We start from the raw sequence: 10,015 nt of genomic DNA, 5'->3' as shown, positions 1-10,015 counted from the left end.
GGTGTGGGTGAGGGTGAGGGTGAGGGTGAAGGTGCGGGTGAGGGTGAGGGTGTGGGTGAGGGTGTGGGTGAGGATGAGGGTGTGGGTGAGGGTGTGGGTGAGGATGAGGGTGAGGTGCAGGTGCGGGTGATGGTGTGGGTGAGGGATCGGGTGTTAGTGTAGGTGAGGGTGAGGGTGAAGGTGCGGGTGAGGTTGCGGGTGCGGGTGATGGTGTGGGTGAGGGATCGGGTGTGGGTGTGGGTGACGGATCGGGTGCGTGTGGGTGAGGGTGCGGGTGAGGGCGAGGGTATGGGGCTACCCCGTGAATTCACTCCTCAGAATCCTGGTGAAGGGGTGACCTCCAAGCCCCAAGGACATCAAGCTGGTCTTGCGTGATAAATCCATCCTAGCGTTCCACTGTCCTCTCCAGTATACTAGGAAAGTTCTGGATTTCACTTAATTTAGGGTCGGCTACCTGTGGGGCAACAGTTTTGGTGATTGGTCAAGAAAATGGGGGCAGGAAGGGTGGTCACTCCCAGCCGTTCACTCCAACACATCAAGTCCAGAATCTCGTATCTGAGTCCCTGTCTCACTTATGCGAGCTTATATTCCTTCCACCCAGATCCCACACTCTCAACATCCATTTCCACACATTTTCCCCAGGTTTTGGTAGGGAAGCATTTGTGGGCCACACCTCACACCTTCTCTTTTGGGGCCTGCTGGAACTCCAGTCTGGATCTAGGTCTAGAAGGAAAACAGAGGTGGTGGTGGGTCCTGGGCAGGATGGTGGCGCCTTACAGGGCAGCTCCCTAGGGAAGGCGCTTGAGGGTCTTCAGGCAAAGGGGTCTCAGCTCCCCAGGCAGTGGTGGAAGAGCCGCATGTGCCTTCAAAGAAGACTTGCGGAGTTTACGGGCAGATCCCAACAGACTTGCGGGGCTTGTGGTCTCAGCGTCACTGGGATCTTCCCACATGCCCCCATTCCAACGCCAGGTTCCAGTTCTTTCCCAGCTTCCCTTAAACTTAACAAAAGAGGCACTGCAAAGTCAAAACTGTAGATTACGCTGTAATTAAATCATCCAGGAGACGAGGCTTCAGGTTTGTTTTGCAGAAATCTCAGCCCCATGGCTACAGGAGATAAGGACTTATTTCAAGGCAGTCATAGAGGCTTTCAGGTTCCTTTTTGGGACTCCAAGCTAGGAATTTAAAGCACCGAGAGCTGGAGCTGCTGTGTTCATCACTAGCAGCTCCTTGTCCTGCTAATTCCTGTCTACAGCTTCACCAGCACATAGGCCAGTGAGACATCCCTGCCTCCCTCTTTCTTCCTCAGCTCTTTCTCTTCCGCCTTGTTCAATTTGCTTGGAAGCATGAAAGAAGGAAATACAGGGCCGCCCCCAACCCCTCTGCTTCTGCCCATCACAAGTGCCATGAACCTATGGTCCCCACCATCTCCTCTCTCTTCTCCCACCTCTTCAGCAAGAAGCAGGTGCACATTTGGATGGTTTGATTGGATGCTGCCTACACATTGTGTATAAACTGAAGTTAGGGCAGGTACTCACCACAGTTCTTGCCATTGGTTTTAACATGGAAGCAGTAAAATATAAGAACACTTGTTTTGGGCCGGGCACGGCGGCTCAGCCTATAATCCCAGCACTTTGGGAGGCCAAGGCAGGCAGATCACGAGGTCAGGAATTCAAGACCAGCCTGGCCAATACGGAAGAACCCCATCTCTACTAAATATACAAAAATTAGCCGGGGTGGTGGTGGACTCCTGCAATCCCAGCTACTTGGGAGGCCGAGGCAGCAGAATTGCTTGAACCCAGGAGGTGGAGGTTGTAGTGAGCTGAGATCACACCATTGCGCTCCAGGCTGGTTGACAGAGCGAGACTCTGACTCAAAAAGAGAACACTTGTTTCACAGTGTGGGATGTTGGTGGTCAAGATATAAGGAGGCCTCTCTGGAAGCATTACTTCCAGAATACTCAGGGTCTACATTTGCTGGTAGACAGCAATGATCATGAAAGAATTCGGGAAGTGGCAGATGTGCTGCAGAAAAGGCTTCTGGCAGGTGAGTGTGGAGACGCAGCGCCACTGCTCTCTGCAAACAAACAGGGTTTGCCCAACGCTTGGGCCATCAGTGCGACGACAGATGAGCCAGCTCTTCAGTCTCTTCCTAACAGGACATGGTATGTTCAAGCCACTTGTGCAACACGGAGCTGGTGTGGATGAGGGACTTGACTGGCTGTCAAATAAGTTTTCAAAACATTAAATGGAAACTAGACATCTAACCAAAGACATGTTTGATAAAATTGGTCCAGACTTGCTACAGCAAAATTAGTTTGTATCTTGGTTAAGAAACAGCATCTGGGACTGGCTTGGGCAGAATAATAAACTTATTTTCTTGCCAATTATTGTTTGCCAGATATAATGTTGTTATTTAGCAATGTGCTTGGTTTTAAAGAAATTCTTCTTAGGAAAAAAGTGTCCCCATTTACTTCCCATAAGCCTAAAACCTGGACATAGTTGTGAAACCTTTAAATAAACCACCTTGGAAATTAAAATACAGAAAAATAAATACATAAGGTGGGCGCGGTGGCTCACGCCTGGGGGAGCCCTGTTGGGGAGGAGGTGAATCCCCTGAGCTTGCTGGAGACCAGCCTGGGCAACATGATGGACCTTTTCTCTATTTTAAATAAATAAATAAATACATAAATAAATACATAAATAAATAAATAAATAAAAAAGGCCGGGCGCAGTGGCTCGCGCCTGTAATCCCAGCACTTTGGGAGGCCGAGGTGGGTGGATCACGAGCTCAGGAGATCGAGACCATCCTGGCTAACATGATGAAACCCCAAACCCCGTCTCTACTAAAAAAATTAGCTGGCATGGTGGCACATGCCTGTAATCCCAGCTACTCGGGAGGCTGAGGCAGTGAACCTAGGAGGCGGATGTTGCAGTGAACCAAGATCATGCCACCGTACTCCAGCCTGGGTGACAGAGACTCCATCTAAAAATAAAAAAAGAAAGAAAAAAGAATTCAGGCTGGGCATGGTGACTTACATCTGTAATCCCAGAACTTTGGGAGGCCGAGGCAAGCAGATCACTTGAGGTCAGGAGCTCAAGACCAGCCTGGCCAACATGGCGAAACCCTGTCTCTACCAGAAAAATACAAAAAATAGCCAGGCATCATGGCATGTGCCTGTAATCCCAGCTACTCGGGTGGCTGAGGTAGGAGAATCGCGTGAACCCAGGAGGCGGAGGTGGCAGTGAGCCGAGATCACACCACTGCACTCCAGCCTGGGTGACAGAGCAAGACTCTGCCTCAAAAAAATTAATTAATTAAAAATAAATAAAGCACTGACTCGCCATTTTCTTTTCCCAGGTTATCCAGGGCACTTGGGTGAAAGCATCACCCGTTTTTACTAGAATGTTCAATGGCAGCCTTGGTTCCAGAGGCACTTGGTGAATTCTGCCCATCAATGACCATTTGCATGAATTATCAGCCCTCTTTCACGAGGGAAACGGGGTCATGAATGCTTTTAAATCAAAGGCAATCAAAGATCCAGCTCCAGAAAACCCAGAACCAGCTTTGATCACTCCACATCACAGAACAGAAATACCAACTGGCCCAGGAGTCCAAGAAGCTACAAGAGGATGGGAGGAAAGGGGAGCAGTTGCCCGCTGGCCTGGTGACCCTACCCTGCTCAACCTTCCAAGAATTAAAAAAAGAAAAAAAAAAAAACAACCCTGCTTGCTATGGTCTGAGTTTGTATCCCTCCAAGATTCATACTAAAACCTAATCTCCACTGTGGTGGCATTAAGAAGAGGGGTCTTGGCTGGGCGCGGTGGCTCACGCCTGCAATCCCAGCACTTTGGGAGGCCGAGGCGGGCGGATCACGAGGTCAGGAGATCGAGACCATCCTGGCTAACACGGTGAAACCCCGTCTCTATCAAAAGTACAAAAAGTTAGCCAGGCGTGGTGGCGGGCGCCTGTAGTCCCAGCTACTCAGGAGGCTGAGGGAGGAGAATCACTTGAACCCAGGAGGCGGAGGTTGCCGTGAGCCAAGATCGCGCCACTGCACTCCAGCTTGGGCGACAGAGCAAGACTCCATCTCAAAAAAAAAAAAAAAAAAAAAAGAAAAGGGGTCTTTAAAACAATGTCTGGGTGCAGTGGCTCATGCCTGTAATCCCAGCACTTTGGGAGGCCGAGGTGGGAGGATCACCCGAGGTCAGGAGTTCGAGACCAGCCTGACCAACATGGTGAAACCCTGTCTCTACTAAAAGTACAAAAAAATTAACTGAGTATGGTGGCATGTGCCTGTAATCCCAGCTACTCAGGAGGCTGAGGCAGGAGAATTGCTTGAACCTGGGAGGCGGAGGTTGCAGTGAACCGAGATCACACCATTACACTCCAGCCTAGGCAATAAATTGAGACTCCATCTCAAAAACAAAAATAAAAAATAAGGAGGGATCTTTAGGAGGTGACTAGGTCATGATGGGAGAGCCATCATGAATGGGATTAGTGCCCTTTTACAAGAGGCCTGAGGGAGCTGATTTTCTCTCTCTGGTGCGTGAGGATGCAGCAGGAAGGCACCATCTGAGCGGAACAGGCCCTCACCAGTCATCATATATGCTGGTGCCTTGATCTGGAACTTTCCAGCTCCCAGAACTAGGAGCAATACATTTCTGTTGTTTATAAGTGACCCAGTCTAAGGTGTCTTGTTATGACAGCACAAATGGACTAAGACACTGCTGGATTTTTATTGGAACTGCATACATCAATTTTGGGAATAACAGACCTCTTAACACTATCAAACCTTCTAATCTATGAACATAGTATACTCTATATTTGCCCATCTTTTTAATTTATTTCAACAGTATTTTGTAGTTTTCAGTGTACAGGTCTTTCTGTCAAATTTATTTCTAAGCTTTTTTTTGTTTGTTTGTTTTTTGAGACTGAGTCTCACTTTGTCGCTGAGGCTGGACTGCAGTGGCGTGATCTCGGCTCACTGCAACCTCTGCCTCCCAGGTTCAAGCAATTCTCCTGCCTCAGCCCCCTGAGTAGCTGGAATTACAGGTGCCTGCCACCAGCCTCGGCTAATTTTTGTATTTTTAGTAGAGATGGGGTTTCACCATGTTGGTCAGGCTGGTCTCCGACTCCTGACCTCTGGTGACCCGCCCACCTTGGCCTCCCGAAGTGCTGGGATTACAGGCATGAGCCACCGTGCCTGGCCCTATTTCTAACTTTTTTCATATTTTTTTTAATACCATGGTAAATGCCATCTCTTAAAAATTCGGTTTCTGATTGTTGCTATTGTATAGAAATACAACTGAATTAAAAAATTTTTAGATTTGAAATAATTGTAGATTCACAGGAAGTTGTAAAAATAGCACAGAGAGGTCCATGAAGCTCTCACTCAGTGTCCCTCAGTGATTACAGTTTACATAGCTATAGCCCAGTATCAAAACTGGAGCGTGGGCGCGGTGGCTCACGCCTGTAATCCCAGCACTTTGGGAGGCTGAGGCGGGTGGATCACCTGACGTCAGGGGTTAGAGACCAGCCTTGTCAACATGGCAAAACCCCATCTCTACTAAAAATACAAAAATTAGCCGAGCATGGTGGCAGACGCTTGTAATCCCAGCTACTCCAGAGGCTGAAGCAGGAGGATAACTTGAACCCAGGAGACGGAGATTGCAGTGAACCGAGGTTGCGCCACTGAATTCCAGCCTGGGTGACAGAGCAAGACGCCATCTCCAGAAAAAAAACACCTGGGAACAGATATGGGTCCACTGCATGTGTCCAGTTCTGTGGCATCTTCACATGTGCAGATTCATGCAGCCACAGCCAAGCCCCAGCTCTCCCTCTCACCACAGAGACCTTCATGCTACTCCTGAGGGTCAGCCCGTGTTTCTACCCCCCATTCCTTCCCCTTGGCAACCATAAATTTGTTATCAATTTCTATAATTTTGTTATTTCAATACCATTATATACATGGAATTATACTATATAAGTTTCCTGGGGCTGCCATAACAAACCACCACACACTGGGTGGCTTTAAAAAGAAATGCAGCCGGGCGCAGTGGCTCACGCCTGTAACTCCAGCACTTTGGGAGGCCAAGGTGGGTGGATCACTTGAGGCCAGGAGTTTGAGAGCAGCCTGGCCAACACAGTGAAAACCCATCTCTACTAAAAATACAGAAATTAGCTGGGCGTGGTGGCGGATGCCTGTAATCCCAGCTACTCAGGAGGCTGAGGCAAGAGAACTGCATGAATCTGGGAGGCCGAAGTTGCAGTGAGCCAAGATCGCACTAATGCCCTCCAGCCGGGGTGACAGAGGGAGACTCCACCTCAAAAATATTTTTAAAAATAAAAAAAAATTTAAATAAAAAAATAAAAACAAGAAATTTATTTTCCCACAGTTCTGAAGGCTGGAAGTGCAAACTCTAAGTGTGGCAGCTCTGGCTTCCTCGAGGCCCCCCTTTGTGGTCGCAGATGGCTGCCTTTCCACTGTATCCTCACGTGGCTTTTTAATGAATCCCTGCTGCCTCTTTTTAATAAGGACCCCAGTCATATCGGATTAGGTCTCACCCTCATGTCCTTGTTTCAACTTAATCACCTCTTTGAAGGCCCTGTCTCCAAGTACTGCACTGCCACAGGCCGGGCGCCGTGGCCCACGCCTGTACTCCCAGCACTTTGGGAGGCCAAGGTGGGTGGATCACGAGGTCAAGAGATCGAGACCAGCCTGATCAACGTGGTGAAACCCCGTCTCTACTAAAAGTACAAAAATTAGCTGAGTATGGTCGTGGGTGCCCGTAATCCCAGCTACTTGGGAGGCTGAGGCAGGAGAATCGCTTGAACCTGGGAGGTAGAGGTTGCAGTGAGCCGAGAATCGCGCCCCTGCACTCCAGCCTGGGCAGCAGAGTGAGACTCCATCTCAAAAACAAACAAACAAAACAAAAAACAAACAGCCACATTCTGGGGTACTGGGGAACTAGGGACTAGGGCATGAATATATGACCTGGGGGCCCTCACCGTTCAGCCCATGACATCTACTGTATGTGGTCTTCTGAGACTGTGTGTGTTTTTTCCACACAGCTCAATGCCCTTAAGACCCATCGGAGTTGTGCGTATCAGTGCTCAGTCCTTCTTATTGCCGAGTACAGTTCCATGGTAAGGATGAGTTCGTTCGTTTGACTGTTCCCCTATTCGTTGTTTCAAGTTCTTGGCTATTACAAATAAAGCTGCTATGAACATTCGTGGGTAAGTGTGTGAGGAGATGTAAATTTTCTTTCTCTGGGATGAGTGCCCGTCATTGCTGGGCCATGTGCCAAGCGTAGGCTGACAGATTCTTTGTGGGCCCGCTCGCCGTGGGACACCTGTGCCACCTCGTGACTCTGCAGAGTCCCAGCACCAAGAAGTCCTCACCGGGTGTGCCCCCTCGACCTTGAGCTTCCCAGCCTCCAGAACTGAAAAGAAACACTTTCTTTTTCTTTATAAGTTACCCAGGCTCAGTCATTCAGTTTGAGTTACAGAAAACAGACAATGACAGTCATAACATAAAATATTTTAATGCTGGCTGGACGCAGTGGCTCACACCTGTAATCCCAGCACTTTGGGAGCCTGAGGCCGGCGGATTACAAGGTCAGCAGTTCGAGACAAGCCTGGCCAACATAGTGAAACCTCGTCTCTACTAAAAATACTAAAAATTAGCTGGGCATGGTGGCAGCTGCCCACACTCCCAGCTACTCGGGAGGCTGAGGCAGAAGAATTGCTTGAACCCAGGAGGCAGAGGTTGCAGTGAGACGAGATCGTGCCATTGCACTCCAGCTTGGACAACAGTGCAAGACTCTGTCTCAAAAAAAAAAAAAAGTAATGCTAAAATCTTTGAAATGTAAAAAAAGGTTTTAGACGTGGGGTCTCACTATGCTGTCCAAGCCGAAGTGCAGTGTCTATTCACAGATGCTACCACAGCATGCTGCAGCCTTGAACTCCCTGACTCAGGAGATCCTTTCATCTCAGTCTCCTGAGCAGCCAGTATGATAGGTGCCTGCTGGCACACTTGGCAAACTTGTTTATTTATTTGAGACACAGTCTCACTCTGTTGCCCAGGCTGGAGTGCAGTCGTATGATCTTGGCTCACTGCAACTTCTGCCTCCTGGGTTCAAGCATTTCTTTGCCTCAGCCTCCCCAGTAGCTGGGATTACAGGTGCTTGCCACCACGTCCGGCTAATTTTTGTATTTTTTTGTAGAGACAAGATTTCACCACGTTGGCCAGGCTGGTCCCAAACTCCTGGCCTCCAGTGATCCATCCATCTCAGCCTCCCAAAGTGCAGGGATTACAGGGCTAACAATATTTTAAAAGAATTTTGGGCTGAGTGTGGTGGCTCATGCCTGTAATCCCAGCACTTTGGGAGGCCGAGGCAGGCGGATCACAAGGTCAGGAGTTCAAGACCACCCTGGTCAATATGCTGAAACCCTGCCTCTACTAAAAATACAAAAATTAGCCGGGTATGGTGGCGGGTGCCTGTAGTCGCAGCTACTTGGAAGGCTGAGGCAGGAGAATCGCTGGAACCAGGAAAGGGAGGTTGCAGTGTGCCGAGATCATGCCACTGAACTCCAGCTTGGGCATGGTAGCTCACAACTGTAATCCCAACATTTTGGGAGGCTGAGGTGGAAGGATTGCTTGAGCCCAGGAACTTGAGACCAAACTGGGCAACAGAGCAAGGCTCTTGTCTCTACAAAAAAATTTTTTTAACTGCCAGGTTTTCTGACATGCCTGTGGTCCCAGCTACTGAGGAGGCTGAGGTGGGAGGATCGCCTGAGCCCATGAGATTGAGGCTGCAGTGAGCCACGATCACACCACTGCACTCTAGTCTGGGTGACAGAGCAAGACCCTGTCTCTTGAAACATTTTTTTTTTAAGTAATAAACAAAATAAAATAAAATAAAATAACTTTTGCATCTTTGTTCCTGTCAGATACTGCTCTGTAGTTTTGTTCTGTCTGGTTTTGATATGAGTTATGTTTGTTTCATAGAATGCACTGGAAAGTACCCTCCTGTTCAGTTTCTGGGAAGACTTTGTGTAGAATTGGTGTTACTGCTTCCTGAAACGTTTAGCAGGATTCACTCGTGAAGACATCTGTTAGGGGAGTTTTCTCTGTGAGAAGGTCCTTAATTACCAATTCAATTTTATCAACAGATAGAGAGAAATCAAAGTTATCTATTTATTCTTGAGTGAGCTCTTGTAATTTATATATTTGAAGGAATTTGCCCATTTTGTCTAAATTGTTGATTTTATTGCCATAAAGTTGTTCATAACAGCCTCTTAATATACTTTCAATATCTACAGAAGCCTTTTTTCTTAATTTTATTTTTGAGACAGGGTCTCACTGTGTCACCCTGGCTGGAGTGCAGTGGCACGATCACAGCTCACTGCAGCTTCCACCTCCCGGGCTCAGGTGATCCTCCCACCTCAGCCTCCCAAGTAGCTGGAATCACAGACATGCACCACCACTCCTGGGTAATTGTTGGTATTTTTTGTGGAGGTGGAGTTTTGCCATGTTGCCCAGGCAGGTTTTAAACTTCTGAGCTTAAGTGACCTGTGCACACTGGCCTCCTAAAGTGCTGGGAATATAGGCATGAGCCACCACGCGTCCAATATCTTTAGAATCTTTAGTGCTGTCACTGCCTATTCCTGGTTCTGGTCATTTGTTTTTCTCTTTTTTCCTGCTCTCAGTCTGGCCAGAGGTTGATAGATCTTATTGATTCTCTCAAAGAACCAGCCTTCAGTTTCTTTTTTTTTTCTTTGAGATGGAGTCTCGTTCTGTCGCCTAGGCTGGAGTGCAGTGGTGCGATCTCCGCTCACTGCAACCTCTGCCTCCCAGGTTCAAGCGATTTTCCTGCCTCAGCCTCCCAAATAGTTGGGATTACAGAGATCGTGCCATTGCACTCTAGCCCGGGTGACAGAGTGAGACTCCTTCTCAAAAGAAAGAGATGAGAGAGAGAGAGAGAGAGAGAGAGAGAGAGAGAGAGAGAGAGAG

General features: G+C 48.3%; 1 pseudogene; it reads left to right on the top strand.

The window, feature by feature from the left end:
- Positions 1 to 1,411: 1,411 nt before the first annotated feature.
- Positions 1,412 to 2,244, top strand: LOC108535249 (ADP-ribosylation factor 4 pseudogene; annotated as a pseudogene).
- The last annotated feature ends 7,771 nt before the right edge of the window (positions 2,245 to 10,015 follow it).

Source organism: Rhinopithecus bieti, unplaced genomic scaffold, assembly GCF_001698545.2.
Source record: "Rhinopithecus bieti isolate Rb0 unplaced genomic scaffold, ASM169854v2 scaffold_12573, whole genome shotgun sequence".
NCBI lineage: Eukaryota > Metazoa > Chordata > Mammalia > Primates > Cercopithecidae > Rhinopithecus > Rhinopithecus bieti.
Note: the sequence above shows the minus strand (reverse complement) of the source record. Positions and strands in the feature narration are given on the sequence as shown.